This window comes from Anas platyrhynchos, chromosome 14 (assembly GCF_047663525.1).
Source record: "Anas platyrhynchos isolate ZD024472 breed Pekin duck chromosome 14, IASCAAS_PekinDuck_T2T, whole genome shotgun sequence".
Taxonomy (NCBI): domain Eukaryota; kingdom Metazoa; phylum Chordata; class Aves; order Anseriformes; family Anatidae; genus Anas; species Anas platyrhynchos.
The window spans coordinates 3,989,450-4,013,258 of NC_092600.1; the positions used below are offsets into that span (position 1 = coordinate 3,989,450).

The following is a 23,809-nucleotide window of genomic DNA, read 5'->3' on the forward strand; positions in this document are numbered from 1 at the left end:
ATTACAATTTTTTTCAGATTAATGGGAATTCATTAAATCAATTGATTCTTAATCAACTGAAATCTATGTGTGACCTATTTGCCTGTGTGTATTTTCAGATATAAATAATTAATGTGCCTCCACATTTTTTCCCATAAGATAATTTGCAATCATTATGATTGGAATGTGATCAGTAGCTCTGTATTTCTCCTCTTTAAGGAATTTATCCTTGGTCTCCCTGGCAGAAAAGGAGGGTGTGGGAAGTTCTTGTCTGCAGAAAAAAGCTGCAAAATTTGTGTGGCTTAGGGGCAATTAACTATGCAGCATCTTATCCTGGGGTAATTAGTGTGCTTTAGAATATATAAGCTCACTGAGTGAATTGGGTGTTTGGAGAGAAGCAGGAATCCCATCACGGCATCCTGCCCTGATGTCAGGGTTGGGGCTGGTCCATGGTGCTAGGTCTCTGAAGGTGCAGACATCAGACCCAGGGAGGGTCACCCCAAGGCTGTCAGTGCCATGTCTGACCACTGTGTGTGTTGTCTTGTTCAGGTGCCGTGGGGCCTTGCTGCAGGAGCGAAGGGCAGAGGCTGCTGGTTCTGCTTCCCCAGTGACTGCTGTGCCCCAGGAGGCTGCTAGCTTTAAGATCCCAGTCACCAGGACACTGTTAATAGCTGGGTGCATGACTTAGCTCCTCCAGGGCTCATCTAGTCTTCTGCCTGTTATTGAGTCAGTACAAGACAGCCCTTTTTGCTTTCTCTCATATTTCTGTTGTCAGAGCACCCTGAGGACCTTCCCAGGTGCCCCCCCAGCACACAGCAAGGGCACAGCCATTCTCCCCAGACCTCTGCAACCAGATGCAGACAGGGGATGGGTCCAAGCAGAGCATGGTTAAACGTGAAATAGTGAACAGCAGTGTGGTTGTGCTTTTTAAATTCATCTCTGCTCAGGAAATAGGAAATGCTCAGACCTCATGCATGATATTGGTGAGTACAGGGAACTTAAATATGGTAAAACTAGGAATTTGATTAGTAAACTGAATCTCATCTGGAAGGGAAGCACAGAATTTCCCAGTGCTTCTTATGTCCAGCACCGAATGGACGTAAGCAGTGACAAATTCCTTGCGGTTTCATGCTTCGGGCACTAGAAGACTAGTTTGGTGGTTAGATATATACTGACATGCCAGCTCCTGCTGCAATTACTCTTTTCTATCATGTGTTTGTTCTGAAGGCCTCATATAATTTGGATAAATTATTGTCCTGCTCAAAACACGGAAACAGCCTGGGAGTATCAGTGGGAAACATCACTTAAACACCCCCGTTATTTTTACTGGCTCATGAATTTTCCATCTTCCATCATTCCCATACAGTGCACGTTCCTGGCCAATGGCTGTGGGTTGGACCTGTGCAAATCAAGAGGCTTTCATGCCAGGTAAACTAGAGTTTGATTTTTTTATATCACTGTTCCTTTTGCAATTTATTTCTCTCGCCTGCCATCAGGAGAGATTCGTGCTGCTGATCCTTCCTGTCTGTGCGAAGTGCTGGTGCCCTCTAGTGCTCTCTGCCTGCCGACACCGCACCTGAATTTAGAGATTTGCCTGGAAGCAGCTCCCCCTGGCTAAATCCCACAGGCTAGAAGCACAGGAATCATGACAAGAAATAAGTCCTTACTAGTTAATAAAAATTTAGTAAAACTTAGTACCTCTGAATCTTTCTTTTTTTTTTTTTTTTCTCCTTTGGAAATAATAATAATAAAATCCCTAATCTCTTAAATACCCATGTCTCTTTACCTGATGTATGAGGATGTATGGTCATTACGACATGGCTCAGGTTCCTGTGGTCACTAATAAAACCCCTGTACTGAGATACATCTGCCTCAGCAGCTCTTCTTATTCATGGGATCAATGCGAGTGCAAACCCTATAGATGTGAGCCTTAACACAGTTGTGCCAGGCTATGCTCTCTTTGTACACATTGCCACAGGTCATAGAGAAACCTGTAGGATGTGGTCTGGTTAAAACCAGCTGGTTCCTAAGAAATGTCCTTTAGCTCTCCTACAAGCTTGAAGCCCTACCACAGCTGCTAGAATCCTTTTTGTAGAGTGTTAAAGCCAGCCGGAGAACTCTATTTAGGGGTATAATTATTTATTATCTGATTAAGGTAATTCTGTGCTGCTGTAGAAAAGCGACAGTGTCTTGCCATATTCTTTTGGATATTTCCATTATCCCTGTGATTTTTGCACAATATATTTTTATCTCGCGGCAGTATATTTTTAGCCCCGTTTCCATTTGCAAATGACACATAGTACGATAGCTGTCATTGCAAGAACACCCGTGTCTGGCTTTTAGCTAATCATGTGCTGTCCCCTCTCACATCAGCATTTAACGTCTCTGTGTAATACCTGGAGCTAAAAATAATCCCCCTCCTCCCTGCAATGTGAAAGCTGCTTACTGCAGAAACATCAGCACACCTTAACTTTTGTGTTTGCTAGCTGTAGTGCTATGTGTCAGGTCTGTCACCAGTATCTCATCCCACAAGGGGCTCCCCAGCATTAATCAGGAGACTGCATGTGCTCACCAGGATACAAGCTGCTGACTGTGACTGATGTTTTGTTTCTACAGCCCTGAGAAATCCCAGTTTCCTGTCTGTTTAGGATTTACATGGTGATTGTTATTTAGTTCCTTAAAAACTCAGGTAGCTGATTCAGAAGCAATTGCTGGGGAAAAAAAAATGCAGTTTTTATAGGGAAAATGAGTGTTTATGTGTAGTGTAAGTCTTTTGGGGGATAACATTTGCAATAAAACCTATAGAAAAAGAGATCACAGAATCACAGAATGTGCTGTGTTACATTAAAGCACCAGTCACAGAAGAGGAAATATTGTTGGTTAGACCTAAGCTAAACTGGTTTTTCCTTTGGTCCAGTCAGTGCTGGGAATACCTTGAATACATTTGCATTTGCGTAGATTTCTGACTATGAGAGGAAGCTGAGTATTTATACAGCACTGAAAATCCCAGAAGCATACATGGCTGTAAAACCGTCCCATTACTGAATTTAGTTTTCTTCCCTAAGTTTTCTTAGAATTTAAGTGTTGTCTCAGACAAGGCTGGGCTTCGGGGGTGTTGAAAGTACACCCTGGGACTGCCTGATCTCTCCTCCTTTGCAGAAGAGGGATTGTGTTTGTCCTTCTAAAGCAAAATCAACTGCATGAAATCTCTATAATCTGTAATTTTGTCCAGCAATAACACTTGCTTGTATTGTGAGCAAATAGATCATAGGTTTTTGCCACTTGATTTGTTCTTGACAAAGAACAATTGTTCCGTGGGAATGGTAATCTGTGCTTTTCCACAAAACTTCAGGAAATAAGGATCTGAACAGATTAGCAGCACAGATCGCTGCCTCTGCCAACACGTGAGCCTCAAGCTAACTGCTTGTCAGCATCCTCAGGAGCCGAGGCTGTCCCCTCCTCAGCTCCCAGGCACAGTGTGTCTCCACCAGTACCCATGCAAAGAGCAGGCAATTAGCTCTCCGTCTGAGGCAGGACGTTCAGACAGATCCGTGTAATGCTGGAGAGTACATGTAAAAACAAGTCAGAATTATAACCAAACTGACCCAGCTTTTATGTAGTGACGGGTGTCTGGGAGGTATTTGTTGTGCCTTTCTGGCACTGTCCAGCACCTAGAGACTGACTTTGTGTCTGTGAGCCCTGACGCTGCTCAAGCCAACTGTACTAAGAGCAGTCTGTTCAGACTGTTTGAGCTCTAACATCAGAAACTGTACAGTAAAAATGCCTTTATTCTGGTTCTTCGTGGGTTAGATCTCCCGCTGTCCTACAGTGTTTCCATGTCTCTTAGAATAGCTGGGCACACATCACTAAGGAGTTTTATTTCACATCAGTAACTAGTCCTTGATGTCGCAGTTCTGGTTTTGTTTTTGTTTTCATATGAAGCAAAAATCCTGTTTTCATTTCAACATGACCTCCAAACCATGAAGGAAAAAATGAACAACCACCCCCGATTCTTACAACTTGCAGAATCTTACCTCCTCAGAGGTTTCCTTGCTTTACTTTCTTATTAGCCTTCTGCCCTTCCTTAGATCAATTCTTGTGTGGTAGTCTGTAGCCGTGGGCAATATGCTGTTACTGTTGTTATAAGGGTTTTGTATTTGAAAACTGGTGTCAGAATTTGTGATTATTTCTCACTAAATTTCAGTTGCCACTATCAAAGTTTGTTTTTGGTTTTGTTTTTTTTTTTTTGTTTGTTTGTTTGTTTGTTTTTTTTTCTTTTCATAGCTGTACATTATCTGTTTCTGATTTTATTACTCACTGTTAGCGGCTGCTCTGTCACCATCCACTTGTTATTTTACAGGTCTTTCAATTATGCTGAGTACACATGTAGGATCAATGGTGCTTCTTGACAATTTGTGAAAGGGATATCTGTCACTATTGTGATTAATTAAGCTTTGAAAACTTTAAGAACTGAGGTCTGAGTTGCAAGCCCATTTTTTCAAGCACCCCTTCTCTTCCCCCCCCCCCCCCCCCCCCCCCCCCCCATTATTTCCCACATATTATATTATTGGGGATTTTTATTTAGTTCTTACGGTAAAATGAGAATGAAGAAGCTGGAGAAGCCTGAAGAATACACAGATATCCGTTTATTTTTGTGATCTAGCTATAGATTCTGTCTCTTATTAATAAACTTAAATGAAGACATTGCATAATTGATCATCTTTAAGTGGCTGTATGGGAGAGTTTGCTCTAAGTACACCATTTAGTGCTGGGTAACTAGAGCAGCTACCAGAGTGAATGTCTGGAATTTTTTAATAAAATCCTTGTTTAATTTGGAGTCTTTAGGACAGTTCCCAGTAGTCTGACTGATATCCAGTTCCTGATGTTGAAAGTAACAATTTTGAAAGGTTTGGTTTCCTACATGTTGCTTTATGCTGCATACATAATTATTTTTTAAACATACGAAAGGTGATAAATTAGCAAAACACGTTTGCAGCCATCAGGTTTCAATGCCTGCTTTACTGGAAGAAATTGAGCAAGAACCCAGAGGAGGGCACTGTTGTCTGCCTTAAAACTTCAAGTTGAAAGCAAACTTTTCTGTTCATGTCTTTGCCTAAGTCTGCCATCTACAAGGGGAATTTCATTTCATTTGGCCACGTAGCTAGTGTGAGTACTGGCAGCCTTTGCTCAGTAGAATTTGTGTTACTGCAATGATTAATATTAGTGGTCCTGCCTCCTGGTTAAGTCAATTCCAGTCAATGATAAATAAATTGGTGTCCTAAGCTCTGAGTCATTCTGTTCGCACATATCATGGCACAAACTGAAATCTAGCTGATGTTCTGGCTGTTTCAAAGGAATAAGCTAGGGGTTTCCCATCTGTGTCGCCACTTGGTCCCAGTTTCACGTGTTTTTTCATAACAGTGCTACAAATCTCAGCTAGGGATGCATGTCATTGTCCTGTTTGTCAATGAGGGAGCTCACCCAGGATCTCTCCTTCCCTCTGTGCAGGAGTTTTATCCACAGCTTCTCTTGGTCAGGCAAAAGCCAGGGCAGACACCTGCAGGTTGTCTCAGATTCTCTTCTGAGGCTGTTAGCCCTCTACACACTTTGTGGATACCCTCAAACCCTGGTAAATGGTGAGCTGTGTAATGTAGTTGATAATCCTAATTACAGCTCTCCCTGGGTTTAAAGGACTTGACAGCAAGACACCAAGTACAGAACTGAACTTGTCTTCTCACTAGAAGATTGTGAAGAAAGCTGAATTTTGCTGTCAGATTATTTATTCAAATAGAGGATGTGCATCAAGGCTGGAGGAGCCCACAGGGTCTGAGAGTATGAACTGAATTCACAGCCTGTACCATAACTGTGCCCCAAGAAACTGCGTGCCTGTGTGTGGGAGGAAAGGTCAGAAGAAACCTTTGCAAAGTGATGCAGATCAAAGAGCTCTGCCTTGGTGACAAATCTGGTTGTGTAAAGGACAAAGCCCTCTCTCCTAGTTCAGCCCTCTGAAGTTGTCTTTAGATGTGTGAAATGAAAGTCAGCTCATTGATCAAATCCCTTCAGATCCCAGCGGTTTCTGAGTCATCACTGTGACTTTGAGCATGCAGAGCTGCAAAGGGGAGCCTCTCCTTGGGTTTGTAGGGGGGATAGAAGTGCATCACAGTTGGGTAGTAAGTGTCATAACCAGAGCTCTGCTCTCAGCTCAGGAATGGTCTTTTCATGAGCTGGCTGAACCTCAGACCTGTCTTACACAAGTGTAACATTAAAAGGGTGGTTTACCAGGGGCTGTACCTTTATCTTGATATAAGAATTCTGACCCCTGTTCTGGTGATCATGAAGAGCATTTAGCTGTATCAGGTTTCTCTAACAAGCCTCACTTGTTCTGCAGTCACTGAATTTCCTAGTACTTGGGGTTCTTTTACCCTGACACCTCTTGGTATGAGCAGCGCAGGTCTTTGACAGGCACGGTACCGTTTGTGTGCAGGCCACCATGGGGCTCCTCCAGTCCCTGGGCTCCTTGGTGGCTTTGCTGTAGTGCTCTTCCCCTCGCGCTTTGTGCATGCAGCTGCAGACTCAATCCTGAGGCTGCACACTTGTGTCAGAGCAATTGCCACTCTTCTGCATGGTAGCCTCTCAGTGGGCAGGTTGCATGCTCTTTTTTCTTTATTTTTTGTTTTTACAACTGTAAAGATACTCATCTGTATCTTTGCTCCAGGAGGCAGAGTGCTTTTGATCAGAACTGGATAATTTCTGCTACTGCATTTTAAAAGGGAGTGTGATGTCTTTCACATGAATGTAAGATAGTATGGTTTCGTTTGAATTCAGATAGGAAATCAGTGAAGTGTGTGAAGGAAGCAGTCAAAAAGAAATTTAAAAAAAATGGGCAATACAAGAAGCTTTTGAAAGCTAGAGAGCAGCAGTGTTCCAGCAAAAACAAGCTGGAAAAAGGAATATTAAAAAGGGCAGTGTTAAATGGAAACCTAGCAGGATCACAGAACAAGTGAGCATCTAAGATTAACAATACAGCTAAGAATTAATGAGCCAACAGTGCTTTCCTCAGCCTGTAGTAATAACGCATAATGCCTATGTGGATTGCCTCCTGTGCTCTCCTCCTCACTACACCTCATCTCCCACTGACGCAGAATCATTTTGCAAATCTGCATTAAAATTGTGTGTGTGAGAGAGAGAGAGCATTTCATGGGCAACATGTTAGGTCGTTCTTACAGTGAAGCTACAGAAGCCAAATTTCATAGTCCTGAAATTTGGGTCTTCCCAGATAAGACCTTAATTCAATCCAACCTAGGAAAAAATCTAGAGAGAAGGGCAGTGTCAAAGAAGATGGATATTTGGAACATTTAAATCCTTTCATCCTTTGGCTCTTTGATTGCTATAACTGCAAAGGAAAGAGAAAGGCCTGAAGCCATACCAATAAGCTGTGACATTTTATATTCTATATTCCATAGGGGATTAGATCTAGAAACTACAGAGCTGCTGGACCAAAAAAAAAAAAAAAAAAAGACTTGCAGTTGTACTCATCACATGGGGTGTTTATGATTAGATCTCTTTTATACCAGCCAAAAAGTTAAATAAATTTTCAAATATTTATCATCAATACATTTTGAATGTGACATATAATCGTAAGCTCTCAAATGTTGTCAGCCTTAAGAAGTCCAGGAAATAACCTAAAAAATGCCTCTCCAATAGAAGTGACAGTAGGCCTGTTTACGTGGGTATAACTGATATACGGGTTGCTTGGTTACTAGTAAAATGTGTACAAATGGATTTCACTGCCATGTGTGAGCTTCAATAGGAAAACATATCTATATGGATTTCATACTGTCCATCATTAGAAGTCCTCCCATATGTATCAGTGTTTTCTTGTATTTCTTTCCTTTGTCTCAGAATTTTAAATGAAAAGTTTCCAAGTTTAAAATAATTTTGCTTCATCTTCCTGTTCTCTCAGCTCTTAAAAATTCTGACAATTCCAGGTTGTGAAGAATCTCAATCAAAGTAGAGGTAGCAGTGCTTCAACCCAGGTATAATAGGAAGAATCAGAATGAGATGCGAAGGTTGAGATATATCTGAAACAAAGAGACAAATACATTTATTCTAGGCATTGTCTCAGTGAAATAGGTGACACTTTTGTATATCTATAACCAAGGGCTCACTCTTGCTGTTTTTTAACTCTGTCATAAATTTCCAGTGACTTGAATAGGAAAACTATCAGAATCCTACTGCAAAACAGCACTGCATAAAAAAGAAGATACAAAACAGTTCACAATATAGAAAACAAATGTGTTGTGGGCTGTATGCAACAGCACACTAGAAAATAGCTCCTAGTGCTAAAAACGGCACCCTTATTTCAATTTCTTTAAGATTGATTTGAAGAGTGATTTGAGTTCTAGCTCTGAGACCCAAGCCTAGAAAGAAGACCTGCCTGCTGTCAAATCCTCTCTCTGCTCCGCATCCAGACTCTCCCAAGTCTTTTCCCTCCTGTCTTTCTTTCCAGCTCAAATTACAGACATTCTGTAACATGCACAATGAATTTATGGAAATTTCACAACCAAGTGAACATAGTCAGTTTAAGGTTACCCTCAACAACAGGACAATTTACTAAGGAAAAGAATAATCAAAGCTATCACCAAAATCTGCTTGCTCAAAGCCTTGCCTGTGCAGCGTCCTTTGGTGGGAATGAAAACATGTATTGGAACAAGATTTTCAAAGCTATTTGCATATTATTTGTTTTGCTGTCACAGGAGCTCAATAGTGTTTGTACTCTAACCCTCCAGGGACTCTCGTATGAGTAGGTTCCTCTGTTCATGGCCTACATCTAAAACCAAAAAGACTGTGGTGTTAATCTATTCCAATCCACTGCAAAACATAAGATAGGAACATTGCCCTATTTCTTTATTAAGCTCTTGCCTCCCATTTGAGTTGAATCATGCAATTACTAATTTAATTTCTACGTGGGGACAGCTTTTTTTTGTGATAGCATAACTTCAGGTTGGTTATTTTAGGAAATAAAACAGGAGTTGGGATGTGATCCTTGCTGTGCAATCTCAACAGAAGCTGAAACCACAGACTTCAAGGGAGCTAGGATTTCATCTCTAACCTCAGAAAGTCTCACAAATTAATCGCCCTTCGCATTCACTCTTGTTAAAGGTTAGAACAATCTGTTTCTTTCTATTGCTGCAGTCCAGACTACTGTTATCACTCCTAAAACCTATTAGATTTCAAAATATGATTAAGTGGATTCTTGAGGGAAGCTGGGGGGGAGCATTTTTTTCCCCTGAAAGGTTAAAATTTTCATCTGAGTATCAAGCACACAGCTTGGGAGATTACTTCTATTTTATGACAGTGCAGTGTCCCCAGAGGCATTACATATTAACCAAACCCACTGATCTCTAGATTTTAATAAACACTAAACTACTGAGCTTGTTAAAAGAATATTTTTTTTTTAACCATGAATGATTCCAATGTGGTGAGAGAAGTATCCCAGTGTTTCAAACTGCCTTTTTCAAAAATTTTGCTGTCACACATAATGACTTGTTGAATCAGCTGCAAGGAGCCATGAAGAGGACAGTAGTTCTGTCTCATTAGAGATTGCAATCATTCGAAAGGGTATTTTATTCTCAATCTGAAGAAAAGCAGAAAAGGTCAAAATTTCTGAAGGATTACTCATTCATTTGTATATTTTGCTCTAACAAAATTGAAGTGTTTTTCCTCATGACTTTATTTTGTCATTGTGGATTTTATTATTGAAGGGAATTGAGACTAACTGACCCAGTTGTGGTGAGTTATGAGCAAAGTGAATGGGAGATGATGCTTCATCCGGCATTGCGTGCTCTGCGGATGCACACCTTGCTTCGCCAGCCAACGCTGACAGCACAGAGCTGCTGCCATACACCTGGTTCTTAATCATCTGAGGCTTTTTGCTCTTTTTTGTATATTATGGTAGTGTTTAGGTTACTTCCAAGAGTGTGGTTTTGCAGACTTAGCTAAAGCTTTTACTGGAGGTTGATGTTATTGAGTGGCTTTTTTTAACTGCTTTAACAATAGGAATGAAGGCTTTTGAGCTAGGGGACAGAGGAGAAGTGGCTTAACCAGCATATCTAATATATTCACAAACTGCATATAGCTTCCAGAAAGAGATCATTGTGTCATGGGACACTAGATGAAAGGACGAGATCAGGAACATTGCTTAGGCTACCCAATGCCTTCCCTAATAGTCAGTTGGCCTCCCTCCAAGAAAACATAGCCAGCTGTTTCATCTCAAGGCCAATTTAATGCTCAGAACAAACTTCAGTTTGAAGTATTATCAGAACAGAGGTAACGTGAGAGGATTGAGTGCATTACTAGCACCATTGCCAAACGCCAAGAGTAATCTGCTTGCCGCTCAGCAGGCATGTTTGAAGGTGCTTTGGAAGCTTGTGTTGCTCCTCTAAGATTCCCTTACATGACAAGATTATACACTGCAGAAAGTCACTGCAGTGTGTGCTAAAAGGAAACAAGTGAGAAAAGAGAAAAGGTTAGGATGCATCTGCTGTTTGGGACCTGCCTATGTACATTAACTAAGCTCGGTGATGGAGAGCATTTGAAATTAGCATATTAGGAAAAATTATGATACTTACACATGTATCCTATGTTTAATATACTTTGTCACTGACAAGCATGTCCCTTTGCTACTTTTCCAGCAAGCCAACTATTTAATTTCTTAACAATATTCTCAGTTTGATGCTAATGTGTCACTTAGGCAGTTGTTTATTTTGATGCATCATCAAAGGGTGTATTTTGTCACTGTTTCAGAACTTGTTCTTCTGATATACCTGCTTCCAGAATAAGACGTGTGTAACATAGGTTGCTATAAATCATGGATAGAAAAGCAGTATCAGGTACAGCTTCTCTAAGGGTAATAAGACCAAAATCCTCTATTTACAGGTTTTGGATGAAGATACACTTCTAAATTAAGGTAAAATTCTGTCATTTTTTAACTGCAATGAGATGAGATGATGGAAATTCAAAATTCAATCTCATTAGTTAACATTATCCCCCAAACATTTTGTAAATGTATAACATTTCAGGACTTGCATATGGTCATGAACCAAAAGCTATACTGAATTATGAAGAAGGAAAAAAAAAGTAACAAATATGGTGTGTCATTATGAATCATCTCCATTTGCGGGTATAGGATAGGTATAATAGAAAAGAATCCTGTGTTCAGAAATAGTATTTGACAAGTTAAAGAAAAACATATATCAGCAATGGTAATGAGAGAGGTAGACTGAAGTCTGAAAGGACCTTGCACATGCAGGAAGAATGCACGAGTCTTTTGGTGGAATAAATGTGCTCAAAAACTCCTAATGCACCCATACTGGAGGCAGAAGTCTGCATTTCAATTTTATGAAGTGATTTGGAAGCCAAAACTAAAGAGCTTTTAATATCCACTTTGCATAACTATAAATGACTGCACAAGGTTCAAAAGAATGGGAAGCATTTTCTATTTATTTCATCCGGCAAAATACGTTATAATGCAGTAACTCAGTGAACTGTGCTTCAAAAATGTCGAAATTGATCATTTTGTCACCAGAATGTTACTGCCCAGCAATCTCAGACCCAGAAGGCATATTCAGAGCTGTATCCAAGAACCAAAATCCACAGGAAATTTTTGAGTCAATGCCTGTCAGATAAACAGGGTTTGAGAAGTGTGACTCTGTCATTTAATCCATCTCAAAACGTACATGTAGATTATATAACAGAAAATATATCCAAAAAAGCCCGATAGAGCTCCTCTTCTTTTTTGTAATAGTTCTAAAAATTGCTGAAGGGTGCTAGTCTTATTGCTACCTGCTGTAATCTGTTTAGAGGAGAACAAGCGTTAAGTTGAACCTGGACCTGGGAACCACAAATAGAAAACAGACACTCAGCTCTGGAAAGGAACCCTCCAGAGAAGCTACATGTGCAGATGTGTCTTCCATCTGCGTGGGCCATTTCACTTGTGTAAGCATGTGTGACACCTCGATAAAGCACCAAGCCAAATCCGTCTGCAGCCCACCTCTCCTGCTTCATTTGTGGAAAGTGCTGAGGAGCTCACCCTTATGCTAACCTTGGAGCCACTCCTTGATACCAATGTGACAGTCACCTCTAACAGCAAACGCTCCCGTGGAGTTATTTCTTGTTCAGTTCTGGGCTGCCCTTCCATTTTTTTTCTCTCTGTAATTAAGCTTAGCTTTAGCTGTTGTATCTCAAACAGCAGACAATTGTCCTTTACAAGATTGCAGTAAAAATGATTTAACATTGTATTACACCAAAGAGACAAAAGGTGATACTAAAAACAGGCGAGTATGCAAACATTTCAGCAGGCAGGTAATCACTGTAGCCAGTAGAGTATATTTGCTAAAAGTTCTGCAAATATTTAGTAATTTCAAGGTTGCTTCTGTTATTGTACAGACTTATAATTTCTTACCAGACTATACACTCTGAGCCTGAAAACTAATTATTTCTTCAGCAGAAGTCAGGGATGGTAAAAATTAGTCAGCTTGTGTATATTGGTCCTCCGTGATTATGTGCAGTCTTTTTGGTAAGCAAGCATTTCAGAGCTCTTTAGGGATGATGCATGAGACTTTAGACCAAGTCAAAAGGGACTTCAAAAGTTATAGGATAGTCTGTCAAGACAAGACCTCCATCTGTTAGGATTTATATTGTGACTTTTTCTAAAGAACCTAACTCCAGCCACTGAAACACCGGCTCTCTGATTATTGTGTATGACAGGGAAAGAAATAGCACATCTCACTCAAGTTCTGTTTCTGATTGCTTTTGCTGACACATAATTATAGCAACTAATTTCTGTTTGCATCTACAGTGACAGCAAGGTGCCAATAAGACCATTAAGATTCCTTCCTGGATGCTGACATTTGCAAATCTATTGTCTTGAACAAAATTCAAATCTCATACAAAGATGTTGGAATATTTAAAACGAAAACACATTCATTACCTTTTCCACTGTTTGTTTGTCTGTTTTTAAGTTTATTGTTGCTTGACAAAGCAGCCTCCTCGGCTGCCTGGAGTAAAACATCTTCTGAAGAGCGGCCAGCTGGAGGCATTGCAAGGCTGTCTCAAGTTTACTCTCATGATATTGAGACCAAAGAGTCTGACCTCACAGAGGTTCTAACCAAACTCCCAAAAAAATGTTATTACTCGTCTAAGAAAAAAAACAAAGAGACTATTTTTGCTCAGTTGCACTGTAGCGTGCCAGGAGTAGCTACTGAGAGTCAATGTAGTTGCATCAATTAAAAATAATGTGAGAAGAAAATAAAGGTCACCTCTCAACCACTGGTCTTTAGGCTGTAATGACTGATTTATCATGAAGCTCTTCAAATCAGCCAACATGCTTGTTTTCTACTGAAGATTAATACTAAGTAAGAGGGTTCAAGAGAAAAGACTTTTATCCTGTCTCTGTAAGGCTGGAGTGCTGTTGGAATGTTTTCTCAGACCTGTCTGCTCCAGAGGAAGCAGCATGGATAATTAGAAAGGGCACCAGAATTAGGAACTCTGCTAATGAGGTTCACATTGGTCTCTTGTATAATAGAAAGGTCAGTTCAGTTCACTGCCTTGGTTCTTCATCCAGACTATCTGACGTAGGTATGCTGCTTGCCTTTTTTTGGTCCAACATCTATTATTTTGAATCTCTCTTTCCATGTCCTTGTTGTGGTTTGAGCCGTACAAAAAATGATTTGTAAAATAATCTGAAAATCAAACCGTTGAACAGCAATATTTGGGGGATGTCAGGGGGTGCTTAAAAATATTCTAAAATGGATTCAATTTGTGCTGTCTTTCAGTTTTCTGAGCTATCAGAAATTACTGGTATAGGGCTGGAGGGATCTAATCAATGTAGAAGATGTAAATTTTAGTTTAAAAATCGTGACAGGTATGGTTCTGAATCCCACACTTTAAAGGAAAGTACAAAATATTTTGAAACCTGAGAAACACTGCAAGAGATGACAATTCAGAAACAACGCTATGCTTCTCTGAGAGACTGTGCAAGCTTGCCATTTTATTTCTGAAGACATTTCTGTGCCTTGCTTGTGCCCTTACTCCCAGAGACAATGTGTGCTTTAGATTAACAAGGTGTTGAGTCAAGCTAGCTGCTACCAAATCAGAAGTCGTCTCCCCCCTCCTCTATATTCCCCATACACCTTCCCTTTTTGTGAGGCTGCAGGGTGAGTCATTTACCTTGAGGCCATCCCATTCAGCAGAAGGCAGGCATTAAATCAGCTTAAGGCCAAACTGCAACCTTAACAACCAGTGACTGCTCACACTGATAATTTCCAGTAAAGGTTTCTTGTACTCCCAAAGCTCTCTCCCCACTGAGAATTCTGCTGGGCTTTTATTCTGCTTTGTTTTTCAGGTGGCCTTTATAGAGTTCTAAAGTTGTTAGTAAAAAGTTTTTGAAGAACCTTGATCTCATAGAAATCAGCTGCAGGTCAGCAGTGAGTCTTATTGACTCATCTCTCTCTGTGACATCCCTTTCATAGGCACATATGTGGCTGTGGATGCCCAGCGTCAACTGCAATCTATTTTCAAGACATGAAAATATAAAATTCCTTGAAAAGGGACCAACCTGTGATCGTTTGGATATGGTCTCTTCTTTTCAATAACAGTAAGGAATTGAAAACATCAGTGCTGACTGGATGACTACAGAAACTGATGCATGCTGAGACAAAATAACTTCACATACTGTTCTGTTTAAAACTGAAATGTGAGTTGGTTTTCATCTGTAAGAAACAAAAGAAATAATAAATAAAGTGGTGTATCTATCCATATGTGCAGGGAAAGAGGAAGGAGAGATGAGTATTGAGTAGAGGACTGGACTTCTAGATAAATTCATTGCCAAAATACTGTTCTGAGTATTACTATGTAGATATAATAGTATGGAGTTTCATAGCTATCAGTGGCAGATGGCATCAAAGGTTTTGAAGAAACATCACAGTTCAGCTTGTACAAATGGTAAAATGATGGTTTTAAATTTGTCTTATTTTCTTGAAAATTGGGGATCTTTGAAGGCTGAAAGACCATATTATTCTTTAGAGTCAAAAGAAGCTAGGACTTACAGAGTACCAGTTTCAGACACTAATTTGGGTTTGTGCTATTGCAAATTCAAGGAGATTCCCCAGCTTTCTCACTCAATGCAAAGGGATCTCTCTGTGTGTATATAATCTCTGAGCTTAATAGGATGGGCTTTTAGCAAAACAGTGTGGTGTAGGGAAAAACTCAGGGGAAGTAACAAAGTGCTGAGAAACCTCCTGGTTCTCTGACCACCTCATGGGACGCTCTCAGCACTTTTGATTTGATTCTGTATTTTGAATCCCCAAAGACTTCATCAGCACACACACACAGAAGTTCCACTGCTTGTCATGCTTACTTTTTAGCATGAGAGTCTCTGAGGGATACAGTGCAAAGACAATACCAAAACATCTTCTTTGTCAAAAAATTCTCCAGAAAGTTAACAACTTTATCTCCACACAGAGTACTCAATAATTTTAAAAGCCTTTTTTTTTTTCTCTCTCTCTTTTTCTCTTTCTTAATGGAGCTATATATTGTCAAAGACTGTCTTTTTGTGCATGTGTGCATAAGGCTACTTCTCTGTCACTTGAATTTACCATGCATAACCTTTCTTTCACAGAATAAACTCCCATAGGAGAACAGCTCTCCACATTTGCAATCTTCAGTGCCACCAACCAATTGAAGGGTAACCCAGTTCTTAAGGGAGAGGCTTCTTGGTCTGTTTTAGCTGTAGGTATTCCCAACGTGACAAAGAAAGGGCTGAGCAGAGAAGTTCAAGAGGTTGGATCATAATGTCAAAGAACTTACCGCATTGCCCACAAGGAAATTTCAGCAGCAGAATCTGTGCAGATTTTTTTTTTTTTTTTAAAAAAAAAAGGTCTTGCCCCAAGCTCCTTAGAGTCAAGTAAAACAAATTAGTCATTTCCTGCAGTCAGCTGTGCTGTACCAATGACTTGGTTAGTAAGAGAGTTCACCTAAGTCAGGAGGCAACATACACAAGAACGGCCTTAACATGAGTTTGAATTTTACAAAATGCACCTCTGTTTTTTCAACCTGATCACTAAAATGTTACATTAAAACAGGCACATATTAAGATCATGCAACTAGTTAGACGTAGAAGACTAGAGGGTCAAGTTACTCTCCACATGTTAAAGTCTACAGAAATTTCTCAGTAGGTTTTCTGCAGTTCACTTGCTGAGTTCAGTATAAGAGGATGGGTGAGTGACAAGAATTTAGGAAGCCTTTACCCAAAGGATTCAGACAGTCCCAGGCACATGCTGTACCCCAAGCTGCCACAACAATCTGTCTCACAGGGCTAGACTTAAGGCTGGGACTGAGTAAATATGCCCTAGCTCTCAGCAGGGGCAGAGCGCTGTGCTTATTGTAGCTGCCTGGCTTCTGACCTCCAGCAGCCTCATGTCTGGCTGTCCTGAGGGAAGAAAGAGCTTAGATCAGTCCCTGCAGAGATGTACCTAGGGAAATAGATTTAAGTCCACCGGGAATTTAAAAAGTTTCTTGAGCACTCATGAAAATCCCCACTGGGCTTCTCTCTTTGCAAATGCAAACACTTTAATAACCTGATTCCTTGTGTCTCGCTCTATTTCTTGGTCTTATTTTGCCTTTAAAGTGGGGAAATCCTGTCCTACCATAAGCATATTAAAAAAAATGAGTTCAACTAATGTAATAAAACAGGGATTGCAGAAGGGTTCATAAGGGAGAGCACAGAGATACAAATCTTATTGCCTGATTAAGCTCTGTTTAAAATTTTGAGTTGCAATATAATGTTCAAGACCAGTATATTAAAACACAATTTTCACATATACTAGATATCACAATGTTGCACAAAGCTGTAATATATTTGTTGTCATCTAACAAAGAAAAAACTGTAATATGTAGTATGTGCCCTGCTCACACAAACAGTGGGATTTGTGTGCATATAGATATTTCTTGGAATATAGGGTGAAAGAACACATCCCCACATGGGGATGAATCAACAATGCCATTCTTGGTCACCGTGGTATGAGAGATGAAGAAGAAATACAGATCCTAGCAAAGATGGTCTCTATTTTTCTGACATCAAGATTTACCCCAGTTGATCTAGAAATACTGAAGACATTGCAAAATATTTAAGATCAATATTTTAACTGTTATAAATTGCCTGCTAAAGATGACTGGCTCACTAAAGGTTGTTTTTATTTGCAAGGGAAACATATTTTACACCTTCCTTTGCCAGCACTGAAGTACCTATGGCTCTTTGCTTTGAGGCTGTCGTCACAGAGAAAAATCACTGAAAGGTACCTTTGCAGGTCACTATTCATTTTTCATTGAACTGAAGAATCTGCCTACTCAGGTGGTTGATGTATAGCTGGGATCTGAACCTATATTTCCAGCTGTCTAATGAGGACAGTGCTTGAGCAGCATATAACACCAGGCAGAATTACTTCTGCAGAAAATATTAGGTCACGCTGGTTCTCTCTCATCCTGCCCAAAGGACATGTCTCAGCTGAGGTTTTTGAAGTTAGAAAGTTTATGAAATTGTTTTGAAAACTTAAAAGTTCTTTATGTCAAATTCAAACTGGAAATATGGTTAGTGTATAGTAGTTGGCTGTTTGTGTACAAAGTTTGAAGAAATGCATTTTTAATCTAACCAGGGCTTTTCTTTTTTTGCCAGTATACTGAAAACTTTTTTTTTTTTTTTCTGTCATCTGTACTCACTTTTGGGAGTTAATCAATATAGGTGTGTGGGTCAGGTTTTCTATATAACCTCTGTTTTAACCAGATGATAGTAAAGAGTTATAATTTGACTAATAACACAGACTGTCTATGGGAAAATGCTCCTGCCAGGATATGCGCTAGGATACACACAGCCTGCACAGCTATGGCTCAGAGACAAACACCTAATTACATCTTTCAGTTATGTTCAAGGAGACAATTAGAAACAGTGTCTAAAGCATCTATGCAGGCAGAAGTGGGAAAACTGGCAGTAAAGCCACAGGGTTATTCGTTGAGGGAATTTAAAGATGCAGGGAATGGAAAGCAATAAAGGAAACCTTCTGCTTCTCTAGGCTGGATCCCATTGGAAAAAGTCACAATTTCCTATCGCTGCCAGAAAGCGAAGCCACAGCGCAGGAAGCAGAGGCAGCGTTGACAGTAGGGGACCAAGTCTGGAACCAAACTTGTGATTATGACTCACGTGTGACTGTGATTCTAACTGACAAAATCTTAAATGTACAAGAAAAGTATTTTTAAATGTGTAAAAGCTTGCTTTGTCATGAGGGCATTGTTACAGACAGCTGCACTGTTCCTTGGTAGAAGGCTTTGTGCCTGTAAGGTGTCCGTGCAGGACAGGTTACATATGAGCAAGCAGCCAGAGTGGAAAAGGACCTGATGTGACTTCCACTGCAGTCTTACATGGTGGTGAAACAAATGTATGTTTCACATAGAGTGCTTGTTCAAGCTTATTCAGTGAAATAGCTGTTCCTATTTTTTCTTCCTCTAGATTCCCAATAGGAGGGATAGCTCTTTTATTCCTACCAGACATGTGCATTTCTAAACTGCCCATCCCTGGAACAGATTCTGTGTGATGGTCTTCTGTAACTGGATCATTTTTGTGATATTTTCTGCAGATTGCAGCAGGTAGCAAATAGTTTTAGTCACAGCTTTCAAATACTGTAATTTAATGTTCCAGATAGTGGTGTATGATGTTATTTTGACTTACCATTATACTATTTTTGGAAGATAAGTACATAATATGAAAAACAAAAACAAGAAAAAAACCTCCCACCATTAAATTATTCCAGTATTTTCCTATGAGGCTATAACACAGACATAGTGTGGAATGAAAAGAACTGCTGGATATCCTTTTTACATGAGAACTGTGATTTTCTAATAAACATAGTATTTCTTGCTGAAGAAGATACGTATTTATTAAAAAGAGTCATTGTTTTTTTCTCAAGGTAATGTTTTGGACTTCTGTTTGCTCCTTAAGACTGAATGAATAATGCTTATTTACACTCTGCATATAGAGCTGCATTATCTTTCATTACTCTTGCAGCCTTTCTAGAGTGTTAGGTTAGGAAATATATTGTAATTAAAAATGAGGAGCTAGCTTTAAAAAATAGTTATCCGTTGCCGTGCCTTGGAATGAAATGTTATTTCCTTTGTGACAAAAGAATAATAACCCTGGCAGATGGGTTGCTGCAGAGCTGGAAGAAAAGCTCTGTTAGAGGGGGACTGACAAAGCTGCCTGTGCAGAAGAGGAAGTCCTGTCATGGAGGTAATAAAAAAGGCACTATTTCAACTAGTTCCAAATAATCAGTACTTTAAGCTTGCCTCCTGAATTGCTAGGCGAATACCTTGGTGCTAAGATAGTAATGACTTTCCCAGTTTATTGAAATGACCTTGTTGTTGCCTCTGCATAGGCTATTTGAAATGTGAAGTTGTGTTCAACCCAAAGTTTTAGTATCTCCTGTTTTAGATGGTACAAAAGCCTTCAAACATTCTCTGTTTGCTTTGCCTGGCTCTCTCTTTAGCATGTTGCCATTGTTGGAAGGGCATTAGTAAACCTGTCATTGAAATGGGACTTTCCCAGGTCTTTTCTTCTTTGGAGAAGGGTGCTACCTCTGCCCTGTGAAGAGCTGTCCAGATGGCTTCATTGACTTCAGTTTCATAAATGATCCCACCAGAAGGCAAAAGAAACAACTCTCCCAATGCTGCTGTGCTGTGACCAGGGCACACAGATTACCAAGGAAAATGTTTCTTGCCATTTTTAACCCCTTAAAACTTATCTTTACATTTTGCCCATTGCAGTCAGCAACAAGCCTTCCAATTTTTCAGCAAGAACAGGAACAAAACTGAAATAACTGGCACAAGAGAGATTAATGGAGATCCCTGACTCTACAAACTACACATTATGGTACCCTTACATACCTGGGATATGTCCATACGTTTTTGTTCCTGGATTTGTTCATTCTCCCAAATAGATCTGCAATCCTGTAATCTGTTTGCTGCAATACAGTCAAATTAGCTTTATCTGTGTAATCATAATACCAGAAGCTTGATTGCTGCAGTATCGTGGCAGTCAATATCAGCTGCGATACCATGAAAGAACTGAATGTCTAGCCCTATTCTCTCAGCTGGATTGTTACCAACACCTGAGCTAGCTGGCATGAACCCAAGGCAGGTCTAAGTAAGTTACATTACAGTCATAGCTGACAGCTATAGATGCATCCCACCAATGCACAATGAGATTAATTGTTCCTGTATCTAGGTATTTAGAGAGTAAAACGAGTCTTTGAGGTTGATTGTCTGGAGCAAACTTCCCAATGGAACCTGAGCGGCATAATTTCAATTCAGCTTTTGTTATGATGAGTCTTCAACGTTAACCAATCTCTTCTCTTAAAATAGATCAATAGATTTCCCAACACTCATTCCTTTTTTTTCTTTTTTTTTTTTTTTCTTTTTTTTTTCTTTATTTTGCAGTGGTTTTCAGCTACGTTTACAGGGAAGGAACGGCTACAGATTTGAATATTTCTGGCTTTTCTGGCCTCTTATACAAACCAGTCAGATTGAATCCCCACTATTTGCTTTATTTTTACATTCTTTTCTTTGCTAAAAACTCTATCTAAAAGAGGTGAAGCAGAAAAGCTTCTTTCAAAAATAATTAGCTAAAGTCTTTTCAGCCATATGAAAAGGAATAAAATCTAAAAAGCTAAATCTTCAATAAAGAAACACAAACCCAACAGCCATAAGGCCTACTTTGAAAAGACAAAAATGAGCAACACAAAAGATTCATATTTAAATTCAACGGTTTCTTATTGAAACGGAAGATGCCATTGAATTCCAGACCTAATCAGGATTCTTTTTCAGATTTCATAAAGTCAGACGTAGCAAACCGGACATTGCTTTGCAGTTCGGCCCAAGTTGCAGATGACATCCAGTCTTTCAACTAGTGTTTTGGGGAATGGCAAAATACCAGAAGGGCTGCTGATGTTCTGATTGATGCTGCATTTGAGAATAGTAAGAGCCTTACAATAAACAGCCTGTCTTCTTTACCTCTTTACTAAAATACTACAAAAACTTGCAGATATTTCTATTATGAAGTCTTATTCTTCCTGGCATTCACATCCCAGACCTGTTAAAGATGTAAAGCTAAGTGTCTTCCTGAGGTTTTGCACAAACTGGAGAACTGGTTCAAAGCATGCAGATTGAGCATTTACTTTCAGGATATCCAATTAAAAAGAAAACAACCATACTTTTTTGATTCCTACTTGATAGATTTCTAGTACCTAAAACAGATTTCTTACTGAATTTTGAAATTCAAATATCCCAAGTTAAACTCAGTAGCCTTTCAGATTAAGCAGTGATGGTATATTAAATCTTGCTATAAGAATCGTTTGTTATTTGTATATTTTTTATTTGTCCTTGTTCTTGGATTACTTATTGATGCCTACAATGCTTAGTTGGCTTACTGTTGCTTGGAATAAATTTGCTGAGACAGTGTCAAGTAACATGCATTACTATTTACAAAATCACTTCTAGGGGAGCAAATATTCCTAAAGATGATAATGGGTTCTGTGTAAAGAGGCTGATGCTTGATTAATCATGCTTTTCTGCTGGTTTTGTAAGAGGAGGCTGGACAGGGAAGATATTTCACAGTTTAGCATTTGCAGATGTTGCTGAGAACAAAAGGTTTCACCAATAACATCTGAGCTTCACTAAGCCAGGCTGAACCTTTTTACCTGCATAAAGAGAACAAATATTTCAGGTGCAAAGGCAGATTCAGTTCTTTGATTTGTTAATCTGTTTTCTATGTCCAAATTCATGTTTCTTATCTTTATTTACCCCAAATTAACAAAGGTAAATAGTTCAATATAAATCACCTTGCTAAGATTAAGTTCACCTATGCCCTTCTCATAAAATATCCCTGGAGACTCATTACATGTTTCTTCATAGTCAAGTAAGTAACAAATAACATTGATTCCACAGATGAACAGAAAACGCAGTTACTTAATGGTACTAGGCAAAGTTAGCTAACAAAGTGAGATGGTTAATGCAATGAGATGTTTCAAGTAAACATCAGAATTTGAATTTAATCTCTGGATGTCCCTCAGTGCATCTATTATTTTTTATTGTAATTGAGGAGAGAAAGTAGATCTAACACTTCTGTCAAAAATACGCTTGACAGCCGCTGGCATCATGGTTACAAGCTTCTGAAGTGTTTAGGATGTGATCACCCTGTCCGTGCTGTAACATTCAGAATTGCTCTGCTTTAAGAGTTCAGAATATAAAGAGTATGAAGCAGGACTTATAACAATATACGCCTATAGGACCTAAAATGAATGCTCTGTCAACTGAGAACCCAGAGACGTTTTCTGGAAAACTCTCTCTCTACTTCTGTGTACAGACTATGTAGAACCATCATAAGGTATGCCTTGAAAGCTGGTATGTTCTGGACTTTCAGTACTCCAGCTGAAGTGATTTCATTTCAGAAGGTCAAGTGTTTTTTGATGGTTAAAATCCTTCTTCTAGTTTACTGTTAAAATACGCTCACTTTCAGCTTCCTTGAGAGCTATGCAGTACTGTGAATAATGCAAAAGAAGAGGGAAGCCTACAAAGGTGAGTGAGGAGTAAGAAAACACAGTAAAATGCGAACTAAGATGATCCGAAGTCCTCTAAATATGTGTCATTTCTTAGGAAAAAATTAGGGCCTGTGATTTTGCTAATCAGAACTTTTCTCTGATTTCTGTTCCTCTGTTAATTAGCTCAAAACCAAATACTCCAGGTTAGTATTTCGTATCATTTGCTACCTTTCTGTAAGAGATTTGAATGGATGCCAAATGATACTCTAAATGATGCTGATCTAATGATGATCAGCAGCATTCAGCTGTACATCTAGTCTACCCTATACTTTTCGGAGGTATGCTAAGAATAAAAGATAGTAAACTAACCTTGTTAGTTCAACTATCAAAGGTATAGATTATATTTCTGTACTATGTTATACCACCATTTAGAAATGGTGCTGAAATCATTGTGAAACAAAGAAAATAGTCAAAGGAAGGGAATAATTCTACAAGAGTTTCTACTTCTGACATGTATGTCATCACCGATGGTTTTCTTGTTTCTTTCTTTTTCTTTTTTTTTTCTCTTTTTTTTTTTCTTTTATTTTTCTTTTCAGGTAGTGCCTTTGCAGAGCTGAAAGGCTTGTGGACTCACCTGACGTCCACATCATGCAATGAGATTAAAGGAGATGGGGTACAAAGATAAAATACAAGAATGACTTATACACTCTGTGAAAGCATTTTGTTTTACATCATTGTAAAGAGTCTTTTGATTATGGAGTAAGGATCTAATTTCATAAGCCTTTTATGTAAGCAATTCAGCTCTAAGAAACCATGCCAGACCTCTTTCTTTTTGATGCTTTGCAACATGTGCACACCAGCAATCCTAACAAAGCAAAACTTCTCATGCTTTTGAAAGATTCTGACTCTCCAAGAATGGCTATAACTTGCCTGAGCTTATTCCCTGGGTGCATTGTTTGAAATATTTGTTTTCCTGATCAAGATTTGTACATTTCTGAGGAAACAACTGGGTTGCTTGCACCACTGAAACTTTATAGTTCCTTTCTTTGCTCCAAAGTCAAGACAAAAAAGACTTCCACCTTTCAAGCAGGCAGTGGGGCAATTAACAACATGATGCTGTGGCTCATATCTTAAAGCACCTTTGCTGCCACCTAAATAGGAAAATACTGCCAGCTGTGCCACCATACCGA

General features: G+C 39.3%; 1 long non-coding RNA gene across 1 annotated transcript in view; it reads left to right on the forward strand.

The window, feature by feature from the left end:
- Positions 1-23,533, forward strand: part of LOC110352569 (uncharacterized) — a 67,973-nt gene extending 44,440 nt beyond the window's left edge. The window contains exons 2-4 of the long non-coding RNA XR_005269365.2: positions 1,346-1,407; positions 22,598-22,656; positions 23,216-23,533. This is a non-coding gene — a long non-coding RNA (uncharacterized lncRNA). The remainder of the gene's footprint in view (positions 1-1,345; positions 1,408-22,597; positions 22,657-23,215) is intronic.
- Positions 23,534-23,809: the final 276 nt, after the last annotated feature.